The sequence below is a fragment of the Haliaeetus albicilla genome, chromosome 4, assembly GCF_947461875.1.
Source record: "Haliaeetus albicilla chromosome 4, bHalAlb1.1, whole genome shotgun sequence".
NCBI classification, from domain to species: Eukaryota; Metazoa; Chordata; class Aves; order Accipitriformes; family Accipitridae; genus Haliaeetus; species Haliaeetus albicilla.
In genome coordinates this window covers 27329798-27344390 of record NC_091486.1, presented here as the reverse complement: position 1 = coordinate 27344390, position 14593 = coordinate 27329798, and the positions used below count along the sequence as shown (strand labels likewise).

The window sequence follows — 14593 nt, the reverse complement described above, 5'->3', positions numbered from 1 at the left end:
TTTAAGAAATCTTTCTGTAAGTGCACTTACAATACTTAGAGAATACCAAAGAAAAAGGTGGATTGTTATTCTGTGAATATCAGAGGAAGCCAAAAATTTTGGGTTGCATGATGCTGTTTTTGCATTATTGTTCGATAGAAAGATCGATTGTGTTAATGTGACAGTCATCAATATAAATAACAAAAACCTGTAAGAACAGGTCAGAGTGTCTCGATGAACCAGAATCTTCAAAACACTGGTTCTGACAAACGCGATGCAAGGATACTTGCACGGATGGAAATACCAGAGCTGTTAACTTGTGAAGAGAAGATGAAGTCCCAGGGCACTACGAGAGCCAGTATTTTTAAAAGAGAAGAAGGAACAAACTGAGTTTAAGAACTAATACATTATCTTCCTTTCGAAGACACGGACAAATGAATTAGGACAAAATATACCAAGGACAAGAGGAGCTGAGTAATAACCAATGCAGCACATAAGCAGTAATCAGTACTCTGTGAATGCAGGAAAGGATTGCTGTGTATCACAAGCTGAACACTGCCATGTTATCAACTAAGACAGATACCATCCTGAGAGATATAACGCAATGTGGCAGGCATGAAATTTGTCTGCTACACTGCAAGAAAAAATGAGGGCTAGTTTAGGTGAGTCTGGATGAGAATAAGAAGCATCAGCACTCACAAAATTTTTCCTTTCAGCCACCCCATCTCAGTACTCTCCATTTCACGATTGTGAGTTCAGCTCGACCAGCTCACTGGTCTGGTTGAAAGCGAATTTCTCTTTTGTTCATTTGTTGCCAGTTTGTTTTCAACTGGTCTGACTCCCTGTGTGGGCTCAAGGGGAATGTCGGGAGCGGAGGGGTGGTGTGGCTGCCCAGCCTGCTCCCAGTGTGGTCATGGACAGTAGATAAAGGCTGCATGGCATGTTTCATTAAAATGCTTTCACGCTTTTTTTACATTGACTCTCATCTGTTTATTTATCTTTATTTTCAGTATAGTGTTTGATTAATTATTTAGTTTATGAAATAAATCATATTAAAGTGATATTAATTAGTCTCTGGAAAATTAGAGGTGATTTTTTTTTGAAAGGCTTGTACTAGCTGAAGTCCTGTTAAAAGTCAGTTTGGATGTTTTGTTAAAATTTCTTCTTTGGTCTGTTCTCAATTTAACAGAAATATTCTGCTATAAACTGCTTTTTTTTTTTTTGGTCTCTCTTTCTGAATGTAGCTGTGGGTAGGGTTGCCCAAGTTCATATCTTGCAGTCTTTGAAAATGTAACAGCATCAAAAGTCTTTATCATCCAGCCTTGGCAGGGCTGGTGCACTGCTGCACCAGCAGAATAAGGTTTCTAGTCAGATACCAGTGTTTAATTAATGTTCAATAAGATCACGAGTGTGGTGATCTGTGCTAATGGATCTATTAATTTGAAATCTATTGCCTTCATTCCTCCCTGTGTAACAGAGGGTAGATAGCATGTATTACAGTTTTATGAATTTTCAAGTTCTTACTCGTTCATCAATGCTGACTTTGAGAATAAGTAAAGCAGTGCACCTTAATTCAGGAGAGCCAGGATTTGTGGACTTTGATCTTCTGAATGTCATGGCCCCACACTGTCTGTAACCCTGTGCTCTGTGGTCCCCTTTTATGACCTTTTTTAAAAATTCAAGCAGACATAATTTCTTTTTTTTTTTTTTTCCCCAAAGTTACCTAAAATGCAGCTCTATAACAGCCAGCTAGGTAGTAACCCCTCTAAGTTTAATTCTAAGAATAATAGCTGGTAAAATGCCACTGAAATACACTTTATCAGTCTTTTAGGTTATATATGATCTGGTGATGTCAATAGCAGGCTGCCTCCCCTCTGGAGTCAAGTTGCAAACACTCTTCTCAAGGGTAATTAAAGCTAAGCACACAATTGCAACAGCCCGGATTTGTTCAGGCTTGCTGGTTGCCCACTGTCTCATAGCACCCAACATCACAAAAGCACCATGTTTTAATGAAAGGATTATTTATCTCTGAGTTTTATGCTGTGTGCATGTTTAAATGCTGCAGAGGATGTGGATTGTAACCTTAGGGACTAAGGTAAGCGTCATGGCACTGATTAATAGTGGGAAGCCTTTATGGAACTACATGGTCTGTGGTTTTCTATGCTTTTGCTTTGCTAAAATGATTCATGGTTGTGTGGTCATAGCAAAAACCTCTGCAGCTTCCGAATATTGTAAGGCACTGCTGAACTTGTAGTATTTGTCTTCCGTTTGTAAATGGCCTAAAGAACTTTGGTCAGAAATGCAGTTCGTGTGCTCTTTTCACAGCCAGGTTAAAGTACATTTATTTGTATTTTTAGGTGAGTGAAGTGCTGAGTCTGGCTCCTGCTTTCTTGAGTGGGGTGAGATCTCTATGCTTTTTGTGTTTCCAGTTACAGTACAACAGGGTGCACTGGTAACTTGTAAAGCTCAAGAAACGGAGCTCTGACTTGTCCCTTGCTGTGACTTTTATGAGTGTGAGCTCTGAAAAGAAGGAGATGTAGTAAGGCATCTGATTAGGAGAAAGTTGAAATCCTCCAGGAAATCCTATGAAGACATTCTTGTTGCTTTAGTTAGGGGCAGCAGATAGAGAACCAGGAAGAATCAGAGAAGTTTGCGAAGGAGAAGCTTTTTCCTTCTGTAGTATTAACTAGGAAATTATGAAATAGTTCTTTTTTTCTTTAAACTACTTGAAGCCATCTAGGAATTTCTTCAGTAAACCAGTCTTAGAAAAAGGATTGTATCACTTGGACTTAACTTAAACTGCATGTGTGGTAAATCTGCCCGCTACCTTTACATGTTTGACCTCTTTTGGACCAGTGCTTGTATGCTGCGTGCCCTATGCTGTGGCAGAGCAGTTAATTCAGTGTGGAACGTAGGCTACATGGACAGTATTATGAAGATTTTTAAATCTGCCTTTATTCCCTGTCTAATTGTTTCTTATTTCTAAACAGAAGGATAGTGGTACTTCTAAAAGCATGTTCCAAGCTATGGAAATGATAGCAACTAAGGGGAAGATTGTGACTGAAATTGTGACTTTTGGGATGGAAAGGGGGGTAGGCTGGATGTTCAAACTTCTTTTGAAATGTCTGAAAAATTGAAAATTTTAATTGGAAGGAAAACTAGATTTCATTCAGTAGAGATCTTGATTTCCATTGCAGATAGTTTGGATAGATCACTTTTCAACAACCTAAATGAGCTGCTGTTGCAATGTTTTATCTGAAGGATATTTAGGGAGCAATACCCGTAGAAGAACTTACGAAAAGAAACCAAGAAGCAACTCAGTTAACTGTATTTTCTAGAGGTGATTGTGTAATATGTGAGAAAAGCAAATGAGGCATGAAATTCTCTGAGCTATGAGGACTTTTAAGAGAGTTGGAAATTGTCTGATGTGGCTAAGTGATCAGACACATCTGTGAGGATTCATATGGGTCTAGACCCCTATTATCTTTGTGCACAGCATTGCTGAGCTGGTGGGTTGCAGTACTGAAGTGGGATAAGGAGCAAGAAGCCAACCGCAGACATAAATCCCCTAAATGTAAAAGCTAAGGCATAATGGTTTTGACCGACTAATAACAAAACTGTCACCCAGCAGCATTCCCGGTGATAGACGTGTTTGGTTTTAGTGGGTAGCAACCCAGTCCCTCCTGAAAGAAAGTCTGTGTTGAGGCTCCCTGAGGGTTAGATGATGAGCTCAGTAGTGACAAAATTCAGGATAAGAGTTGGATTTTGAGAAATGTCAGGTTATATGGGAGGTGAAGTGATAACAGACTCTAAAAAGCTAACTGCAACCAAGTCCCATCCCCCAAATTATGAAACTCCTAAGGTAATGTAAATTGGGCTTTTTTTCTCTGGTTCCTTACCAGTTTGTAATGAAGCATCGTGTTAAATCAGAATCCTGAATCGAGAGGGAAGGGAGTGTGGTACTTCATCCTGGAACACTCTCAGGCTTGATGCCCAAAATCTAAGAATGTGCACTGAGGAAAAAAACAGGGACTGGCATGGAAGTTGCACCATGCTCTGGACAAGATTGTGACTTCAGTAGGCAAGTGCTGATGTTGTGTTTTTAATTAAGGGTGACAGCAGAAAAACAAATACCCTCTCTCACTGCCCCTTAGTGTTGGGAGAGTGGAAAGGGCAAGAGGGGGCCTGGTTTAAATAAATAAAGAAAAAGAATCCTAAGAATTTCAGAAAGATTTCCATTAGAGCAGATAGCAAGAGAATAGAGAGCTGAAAAAGACGCAGCTGGTTTTTCTGTCATACTTGGAAAACTTCAAAGCGAAAACAACTCCAAAGCAGTGTTTCCTAGAAGCAGATAAGAACAGAGGAGGGGGCAGAGCTGCTCGCTCAGGCTGTGGATACCAGAGGGAGAGGCTTGAGCAAGCCAGGAGATTCTGAGAAAAAGAAACTGGGATAGACTGCAAAGCTCCAGCTGACTTTAATGCAGGCAGGAGCATTGCATTTATTAACAGTTGTCACTGATTAGAATAAAGTCCAACTTACTGAGCTTGATGGTGTTAAGCTGTAACGTGCCGCTCTGCTTTCCAGTCATACAAATTGTCTTGGTTGCTTTAGAAATCTAGAGAATTAGCTCTTTCAAGAAACGAATGACAAATATTTCCATACTACCTATAGATAATAGCAAATTGCAGTTGTACCACAGCCAGCATGTTTCTTCTAAATATACTGAAGGATCTTCTGTAATTTATTTAATTGCTTAGACTTGACAAGGAGCCAGTGCTAACAAACATGCTTTAATACTAGTATAGTACTTCTGGAGTTCTCTTGACTTGGGAATATAAATGCTGTAAAAAAATGTGTGGAACAGTGTAGCACAATTGCTCCAAAATTTAGGCTGTAGGTTGTGCAGGTGTGCAAGTCTTTTCTCAGCCGCAAGAACACAAGAGTGGTGGCTAAAGGAGAAAGAGGACAGGAGTGCGAGTCACACATTCTGCAAATCCAGGGAGGAACAGGGCTCTTCTAAATGTTATGATCAGGCAATTGTAACACAGTTATTTAAGGAAAATGCAAGATAATCTGTTCCACATCTAATTATTGGACTTCTCTTCCCACTCCATCTGTTCTGGTATCTTCTATACAAAACCTACGGGGATTCCTGTTGTTATTGCAAACTATTAGAAATGCAGTCCAACTGCAAGGAGAATGAGATTTTTCTTGATTAATGTTTTGATGTATTTGTCTCTAAAATACTGAAATTACAGTTTCCTATTGTTATGCCTCTACCCCCCCCCAATAAACGTCATTATTTGTTCTCCATGATTTTGATGTACTAAATGTAGAGATTAAGTAAATAAATATTGACACAGTTCTTTTGAATATTCATATTATTATAGTAGAGGATTTCAATATCAGCTTTTCCATGATTGTATTCATATCAAGTATATGCATGGTATTTATGATCCGTAGTCTACATTTTTATTTTTTGAAATTAACATCCTTCAGTCACAAGACATTGGAGATGGAAAAGTTAGATAGGCAGAAGAATATTAATAATTCATGGAAGATAAAGTAATTCCGACTCAGCCTCTAATATTTCAATGAGGAAGGGTCTGATCTAATGAAGATTTGCTTACCTGTAAGTACAGGTAGGTTTATGTTTTTATTTTTAGCATTCTTATGTGAAATACATGCAATATATAGCTATACTTCTGATTGTAAATGAGCTATTTATAATTACCAATATTAGGTAAGTAAATGATGGTTGACTTTTTGGATTGATTAAATGCCAGAGCTTCCATTCATTTCAGCAGCACCAGATTTCAATTTATTTTTGGTATTGACCTAGTTGGTGGAATCCTACATATATTTGAAATGTAGAAATACCTCATTTCACAGTATCTGATTTTATACAAAATGAGAATATGGAATTCTGTTAGCACGCCTTCATAGAACATTTATTTCTAGATGGATAATAATGGAAATACTAACTTCATGATCAAGCATACTGGAAATCACGGTTTAATTTGTAGGGAGAGAATTTATGACATGATTTTTAGATGTCATTCTTAAGCATGAAGAGCTTAAACTGTACAATATATAGATAATTTGTATGTTGCAGTGAAGTTGCATTAAATGCCTCTGGGTTTGCTGAAACATCTACTGAAAAAAATAAAATCAGAATGGAGTGCAAAATATTTTGTATGTCATTTTCTATCCTTATGTTGCTATGGAAGGCTAGACCTGGACCAATGCTTTCTTACCACTTGTTTTACAACTGTTACACAGAGTAGTTCTTGCTTAGTGCTGTTGAGTAGCCATAAGCTCTACACCAGTTCTTGCTACCTTTCCTTGTGGCTTCTGAAAAAAACCACATCTTTTGAGGATTTACCCATTTTTATTTGCCAAACATTCATGGGCGTGTATGGTTTGTGCTTTTCAAATCGTTAATAAGTCAATGGAAGGTCTGACTGTTCCACTGATATCTTAGTAATGTTTAAGTGGTATGAATTCAGTGCACTCTCCAAGTTTTAAAAGATGTGTGTGTATCAGTAGCTCTGGTTGTGATCGTATCAACTCCCAAAGGAGCTGCATCCTCATACATTAGAGTTAGTTTGTATGGTGCCCTGGGGGCACAGAAGTCGTTCGTGTTTTTCCTGTTGTCAGCAACTGGAGGCTGTGCCATGTCATATATGTTGGGCTTCTGCTTCAAGTTATTTTTAAAAATAAGTTGCCTGGATAGTGAGTTATCTCTTAGGATTGTGTTAATTTTCCATTTGGGAAAATTTGTTGAAGTAATGATCTTATCTCTCCTTGACTATACTTCTGACAGACTGGAATCCTGATGGGTATCATAAGTCTCATTTATCATAATACCATATTATAAGGAAGCAATGTTTGTTCTGCAGAGTGAATCCTGGGGGGAAAAAAAACCCCAAACAACTACTAAAATGCTGTATTTATTCACATTGCTTTTTATTTAAGAGGGGAGAATGTTTTAAGGTTCTCCTCCATGAGTATTATTAATGGAATGCTTCTAGAATAGCTTTTTCCTTAAGCATTTTGATATCAACACCTGCTGTTCAGAAACTCAGAATTATTGTACTTGCACTTGTTTTTAGCAGTTTATCTTGGGCATAAACAGAAACACATGACATTCTCTGATACCCATTTATATCTGTAACTAAACAAACAAAATGAGAAAAATTCTGAATCCTGTAAACTGATCATACTAAGAAGGAAAAAAGACTAATATTTATATTAAGTATTGGGAAAGATCTCAGGGACTAATGTCAGATAAATACCGAAACTACAAAATGTAGTGACTTGCAAGTGATTGATTTTTACCTGTCATTTATGGGGAAAAAAAGTTGTAGTGAAAGCAGATCTGGGGCATGATGCAATGGCGGCATCAGATATAAGGGAAGAAAGCTATTAAATTTTTTATGGTGTGCATTTCTGTAGTTAGGTGGGTTGTTTGGTTTTTTTTAATAAACTTAATTTCGTTGTGCCGATGTTCCCATAAAGCTGCATATAAGCAAGTGTAGGAAGGTCTTGTGCAAGTTGGGGTTTTTTTGCTAGTGGTGTTTTGGGGTTTTTTTTTTTAGTTTTTTGCAAGGCATAGGCAATAGAGCTGAAGAGATTTTTTTATTCAATATGAAAGCCTAGGTACTACCTCTGGCTCTAACCTGATCATAAAACTGTTTTTTGAGCCACATGCTGAAGTAAATATTTCTGACAATGTTCAAAACTTCTACTGACAAATTGATAAAATGTACTGAAACAGTAGGGTCCCAGAAAAAGCTCATAGCTGAACTCGTGCAGCATTATCTCAGAATCCTTCCAGAGAGCCATTTCAAATGTGTCCTGCCTGGGCTTCCATCTTCTAGAGCTCTGAAGGAAAATGCTGTAAATGGAGATGACAGTGTTGTCGAAATCCGGAATAAAACTCCTTAACAGCAATGAGAAGTTAAGAAGCAGGCACTCATTTCTTGCAGCGCTGGGCACACAGGGGATCGCTCCACCTAGTGTGTGCACCTGTCTGGTTTAATCATGCAGGTTAAATACACATCTGTTATACATATTCACTAGATTTCTGGGAAATGTCATACATAATCATCAACTGTCCGATAAATCATTAGCATATGTAAATGTCCTTCTATGCAGGTGTGGTGAAGTCTCTGGTGGTCTTCAGAAGCCCTCTGGTGGTCTTCCATAGTCTTCCTCACTTTGTCCGATAGTTGACCTCTCTTATGTGATTCTGCGCAGTACGATTTTGCCATCATGTATTAGATTTACATAAAAGTACATTCAATGTTAATTCTTAAATTTAACGTTTCTAGTGATTGGCCCTCAGTCACATCACCTTATCAATATTCTTATACTATAACATTCATTGGTTAATCTTACCTAATTCCACTAACTGGTCTCTTGATCAAAGTGGGGTTTCTAAACCACAGAACTAAGGTCCATAACAATCTGTCTCTTAGTTCATTAAGACAAAACACTACAATCTAACAAATCTGTCAAAATTTCTATGGCTAACCGATCTTAGACAATACTTACTCTTTTTATGATTGCATACCGCACATTTTGTATGTTCCTAAGTTTCTATAGCTATTGTGAGCTTCAAACCCCTATTTTCTACAATCTTTACCCTTTTAACCAAAACCCGACTTATGTGAAATTTCAACTTTTATCAAATATTGGTAACATTTCCCCCCTTTGAAAGTTTTGAAAATCACTTCAATACTTTCACTATAATTTATCAATTATTCACTATAAGCTGGAAGAAGCTCTGGGATTGTTTGTCCATTTTGATGTCTTGCAATAGCTTGGATAATCATAGTTTTACGATTGATTTTCTTCTTAAAAAAAATTAGACATATCACCCAAATTATCCTTTCTTTGTTTAAAACGATTAACTTCAGTATTTCATCTCAATATAGATCGTCTCACAGCTTAAGACAACTAAAAGCTACGCAAATTATAATGATGATGATGACAATTACAATTACATTTTGCAAAAGCCCTGCTAACTATCCAGTCAGAGAAAATCCAAAGTTTTGGAATATCTTATTCAGCCAAAAACTTTCTGTATTTGATCTTAATTCTCTGCTGCTTTGAGCCACATGTTTTATCCTGTCTATTTGGTGGTTTAAGTCGTCTGTTACATTTGGTATATGGACACAACATGAATCATTTGTAAGTCCAATATACCCACATACTCCATGTTCTTTTAACAATAGCAAGTCTAAAGCTAGACGATTTTGCAATGCCATTTTACTAGTAGCTTGCACCTGTGCATTAAGTTCGTTTAGCCCAATTCGAATAGCATTAGCCAGTGTTTCTACTTGGAGTGAAAGGTTGTGAAGAATAATTTTATTCTGAAGAGTTGTCACCTGCAGTGTAAAAATAGATTCCAATACCCATCCTATTTGGGTTCCAGTACTTGGGGGTTGCCAGGAATCATCCTCTCGTCTCACTCTATTCCACCATCGAGGCCGTAGGGGGGATTTCTTCCAAAGAGGGCATAAAGTTAGTAAGCCCAATGTCCACTGTTTATTTTTGTCTTTCATGGGGAGGTGAGTAGACCACATACCATCGCTACTCACCCAAACAGTTAGTCCTAAACTTTCTACCTGTCCTTTGTTGCAGTCTATTCCAGGCCAAGCTCTTCTCCCATTATTACGAGGGGACCAAGTATCATTTAAAGCACTACTATAATTTCTACAAGCACATCCCCATCTCAGTGCTTTAGCCACTGGATATAGTCTTTGAACTTCTGCATCAGAAGAATTACAAGTATAAACCTTTGTACAGTTCCATTTAGGATGTGTGATTTTCTCTGTTTGTCTGGCCCAATCCAAATGTCCATAAATTGTTTTAGTTCTGGGTGGATCTAGCAAGGGCCCTATAACTCCAGTAAATTCTAAACACCATTCTATATTTTGAATATGATCCCACGTTCCTTTTTGCACTTGTCTCCATGGCTTTGGCAGTTGGCAGCCCCAAGGGGTATTTGTACAAGTTTCTCCTGAAGGACGATAAATTAGTTCCTTTGCCTGTGAGGTAGATGGTTTAGTAATGTTACAATTCAAAATGCTATAGTTCCTTCTTTCAAAATTTAAAGAATAATTGCCATTGAGGTCTGTCCAGTTTAATCTGCTAAGCTGATTTTCATTGTCCCACATCTTTTTCCAAGTTTTGGTCAGGTTCATTGTCAATACTCCCCATGGAATTGGATTCTCAGCTGACTTTGGAATGGGAAGACAGGCTGTTATTGAAGTCAAATTTTGTACCTTCGCAAAATCCTGAATCAATTGTAAAACTAGATTGTCCTTTATCAGCATCCCAGGAGCGACTGATACCAAGATTAATAATTTAAGCAATAACCGCCTCATTTTGTTTACCTCACACTACAGATTCCTTTATCATGTCAATTCGTGATTCCACTTTTATAATCTTACATCTGCTTTGTATCTTACGCTTAGAGCGACTTATGAGGAAATATTCACAGCCTATAACGCACAAGAGGATCAATGCCCCTGACAGTATCCCTAATAGTAACCCTAATATTATAAGTTTTACACAATTATTTTCCCAAGTACATAGCATGCAACTTATCTATAGAGTTTCAACTTTAAAGGACCAATTTCCTTAGACCTCCAATTCCCTGTTGGTGCTTTCTTTATTCTTGAATAATGAATCCATGCATCTGATTCAGCAATCTTGACAGCGGTGAAAGTAGTCAACAATATTTGAAAGGGTCCTTTCCAGCATTCTTGTAGAGGTTCAGAAGCCCATGTCTTCACATAGACATAATCACCTGGTTGGAAGTCATGTACTGGATTTTCCAAAGACAGAGGTCTGCTCCAAACAACCGCACTCCGCAGCGCAGTTAAAGTTTTTCCTAAAGAAAGTAAATAGTTATACACATCTTGTTTTCCTTTTAAATGTATGCTCAAATTTGGTTCGGGAGATTCATAAGGTTTTCCATATAGTAACTCATAAGGACTAATCAGTGTCACGCTCTTTGGTTGGACCCGAACTCGTAAAAGGGCTAATGGGAGTGCCTGAGGCCATTTCAAATTGGTTTCTTGACATATTTTACTAATTTGTCTTTTCAGTGTTTGATTTATTCTTTCCACCTTTCCGCTAGATTGTGGTCTCCAAGGTGTATGTAGATCCCATGTAATTCCCAAAACTCTACTAACACCCTGGACCACTTCTGCAACAAAATGGGAACCTCTATCAGAAGAGATTCCAATAGGTACTCCAAATCTCAGGATGATTTCTTGTAATAACCATTTAATGACCTCCTTTGCTCGGTTGGTCTGACAGGGAAAGGCTTCTGGCCATCCTGTAAAAGTATGAACCCCCACCAGAATGTATCGATACCCATTTTGTCGAGGTAACTCTGAAAAATCTATTTGCCAATAGTCCCCTGGTTCCATTCCTGATTTCAATATCCCCATTTGGACCTTTTTCTTTACTACTGGGTTGTTTTTCAAACATATTTCTCATTTAGTGGTTGTCATTTTAGCTATTTCTAGCATTTTTACTGCTACCACTTGCCTTCTCAAAAAGGTTACTAATGCTTCTGCTCCCCAATGACATTCTTTATGTTTTGTCTGTACCATTTCCCTCATTACAAATGGTGGGACCACTACTTGTCCTTTTGATGTCACCCACCATCCTTCCAGATTTTTCTTTGCATTTAATAATTTCCCCAATTTCTCATCCTCTTCTGAATATTTAGGTTTTTCCTTTGGTAATGCAATAGTTTTTGTGGGAATTAATGCCAATTGTAAAGTATTCCTTTTGGCTGCTTCCCTAGCTGTTTTATCTGCTAATCTGTTCCCTACAATCTCTTTTGTGTTCCCTGATTGATGTGCTTTACAGTGCATGATTGCTACTGCAGTAGGTTTCTGTACTGCTTGTAATAAATGCAAAATCTCCTCTTTATATTTAATGTTGGACCCCTGAGAGGATAATAATCCTCTTTCTTTCCATAAGATCCCGTGGACATGGACCACACCAAATGCGTATTTCAAATCAGTCCAGATGTTTACTTTCTTTTCTTTACTCAATTCTAGAGCCACTAATTCTGCCTTCTGAGCTGAAGTTGTGCTCGGCAAGGTATTGGCTTCTATAACTGATTTTTCAGTTGTTACCGCATATCCTGCATAGCGAATTCCACTTTCAACGAAACTGCTACCATCTGTGTACAATTGCCAGTCCGGGTTGTCCATAGGTACATCCTTCAGATCCTCTCGACTGGAATATACATATTCAATGGTAGTCAGGCAATCATGTTCCAGTTGTCCTTCTTCCTGTACAGAACTCAGGAAGACTGCAGGATTAGTCAAGTTAGTAGTTTTCAAAATCACATCATCTTGCTCCATTAAAATTACCTGATATTTCATCATTCTGCTCGGGGATAGCCAATGGCCCCCCTTTTGCTCCAACACTGATATCAACATGTGTGGCACATACACCTCCATCATTCTTCCCAAAGTCAATTTTCGAGCCTCCTGTATTATCATCACAGTGGCTGCTACCGCTCTCAAACAAGCAGGCCAGCCTTTACTTACAAAGTCCAATTGTTTGGAAAAATATCCAACCGGTCGCTTCCAACTTCCCGTCTTCTGAGTCAGCACCCCCAGTGCAATGTGTTGTTTCTCATGTACAAATAACTGGAAGTCTTTAGTCAAATCCAGAAGTCCCAAGGCTGGTGCTGTCATCAGGGCCTGTTTTAAACTCTTGAAAGCTCTTTGCTGATCTGGACCCCATTCAAATGGTGGACCTTTAAGAGCTTCATACAATGGCTTAGCCAACAGACCATAGTTCATTATCCATAGCCGACACCACCCAGCCATTCCCAAAAAGGTTCTCAATTCATGGGTATTTCTCGGCTCCGGGATACTGCAAATTGCTTTTTTCCGCTCCGTTCCCAACTGTCTTTGTCCTTGGGAGATTTCAAAACCCAGATATATCACAGTCTGCTTTGCTATCTGGGCCTTAGTTCTAGAGACTTTGTATCTACTTAGCCCCAAAAAGTTCAAAAGATCAATTGTTACCTTTATACATGCTGGTCTCTCTTCCGTAGCTATCAGTATGTCGTCTACGTACTGAAGGAGCAAATGTCCAGGTTTGGGACCATCTTGTTTCCACATCTCAAGTTCTTTTGCTAATTGGCTCCCAAAAATTGTTGGGCTGTTCTTGAACCCTTGCGGCAGTCTTGTCCACATCAATTGCGTTTTTCGTCCTGTGTTTGGATATTCCCACTCGAAAGCAAATAATTTTCGACTTCCTTCTTCCAGGGGTATACAAAAGAAAGCATCCTTCAAATCAAGCACTGTAAACCGCTGATGATTCTCCCCTAGAGCTGTTAACAGTGTATATGGATTGGCCACTGCAGTTTTTCTGTGAAGCTGCAAAAGAGCTTGGCGGTGGCGTTCAGGGGGAGTTGTTGGTAGAGGCTCCTCAAGTCCCCGTGTCATCTGCCCCCCTTCTGGCTCCCAGGTAAAGCATGTCTCACTGGCCCCTGGGAGCGGCCATATGAGACTTTCTAATTACTTCCCCAAAATATCACTTTCACTGCTTAATCTATTAATTATGTGCCTTTTTTGTTAGAGACAGATCCGAGTTGGGTAAAGATGACAACCTTTCATAACTTTTGCAAAAACACCAGTGTCCCAGTGCATTGCAGTGGGCATGAAGCTACATGTATGCAGCTGAAGACGAGCAGTGTCTGTTACATAGGGCCTTGTTTTTTAGATAAATAAGTGTAGGAGGAAGAAAAACTTTTAGTAAAATGAGACATTTTGGATCATCTGCTCAGATGAAAACCTGTTTTCCTCCTCTTAGACAAGGGTAAAAGGGGCCAGTGAGGATCAGTGCCTTTTGGCAAAGTCTGTCTGCTGCTTGCACCTCCAGTACATAGGTAACTCCTGCTGGGGGAGCCAAAATTGAAGTTACAAAGGTAAAATACTGTTTAAAAATTATGAAGCTGGAATGAGCAAATGAATTTACAAGAAAGATCAGTTATCTTTATGCCAAAGATTTACAAGTAGGTTAAAACAATCCGTGTTTGACATGGTAAGTTGTCTTTATCATTAAAATGCTAATGAAATGGTAAACATCTGTTAAATTTATGAAGATAATGAAGCTTGTCAGCTACATCTTTCTTGTACCAGTATTCCTGCTTAGCTCAGGTTTGCATACAGATTTGGTGGAGTGGTGGTGGGAATGTGTTTGACCTTTGGGAGCAATGCCAGTGTAAAACTGTGCCCTGTTCTGTTTGATTTGATGATTTTTGTCCTGAAGTGCTTCTACCTGTAGTTTATGTCATCTTTACCTGATCATTCTTCCAGAGGCTTTCACAGGTGGGTCTGAAAATCAAACTTCAGTCAAACGGGGTCACTGGTATTTGATTGGCAATAGTAGTAAACTGGCAAACAGAAGTGAACAAATTTCTTATTATTAATGCCTCCACTAATCAGTCTGGTAGGTGTGTATGTTTTCTATTCTGTACGGACTCCAAATGTATCCTAGTCTACTGGTTGTATATTATTCTGGTGGCAGAAACACCATGGACTGCAAAACTGCAGGCAGA

At 38.6% G+C, this 14593-nt stretch overlaps 1 protein-coding gene across 9 annotated transcripts in view; it reads left to right on the top strand.

The window, feature by feature from the left end:
• ZNF385B (zinc finger protein 385B) overlaps positions 1-14593 on the top strand; it is a 179503-nt gene that overhangs the window by 102323 nt on the left and 62587 nt on the right. The window contains exon 1 of one of the 9 annotated variants that reach the window (XM_069781582.1): positions 2054-2074. The exons of the other annotated variants lie outside the window; for them this stretch is intronic. The gene's annotated coding sequence lies outside the window, so the exon portion shown is untranslated. Of the gene's footprint in view, positions 1-2053; positions 2075-14593 lie in introns of those variants that run through there. 9 annotated transcript variants of the gene reach the window in all.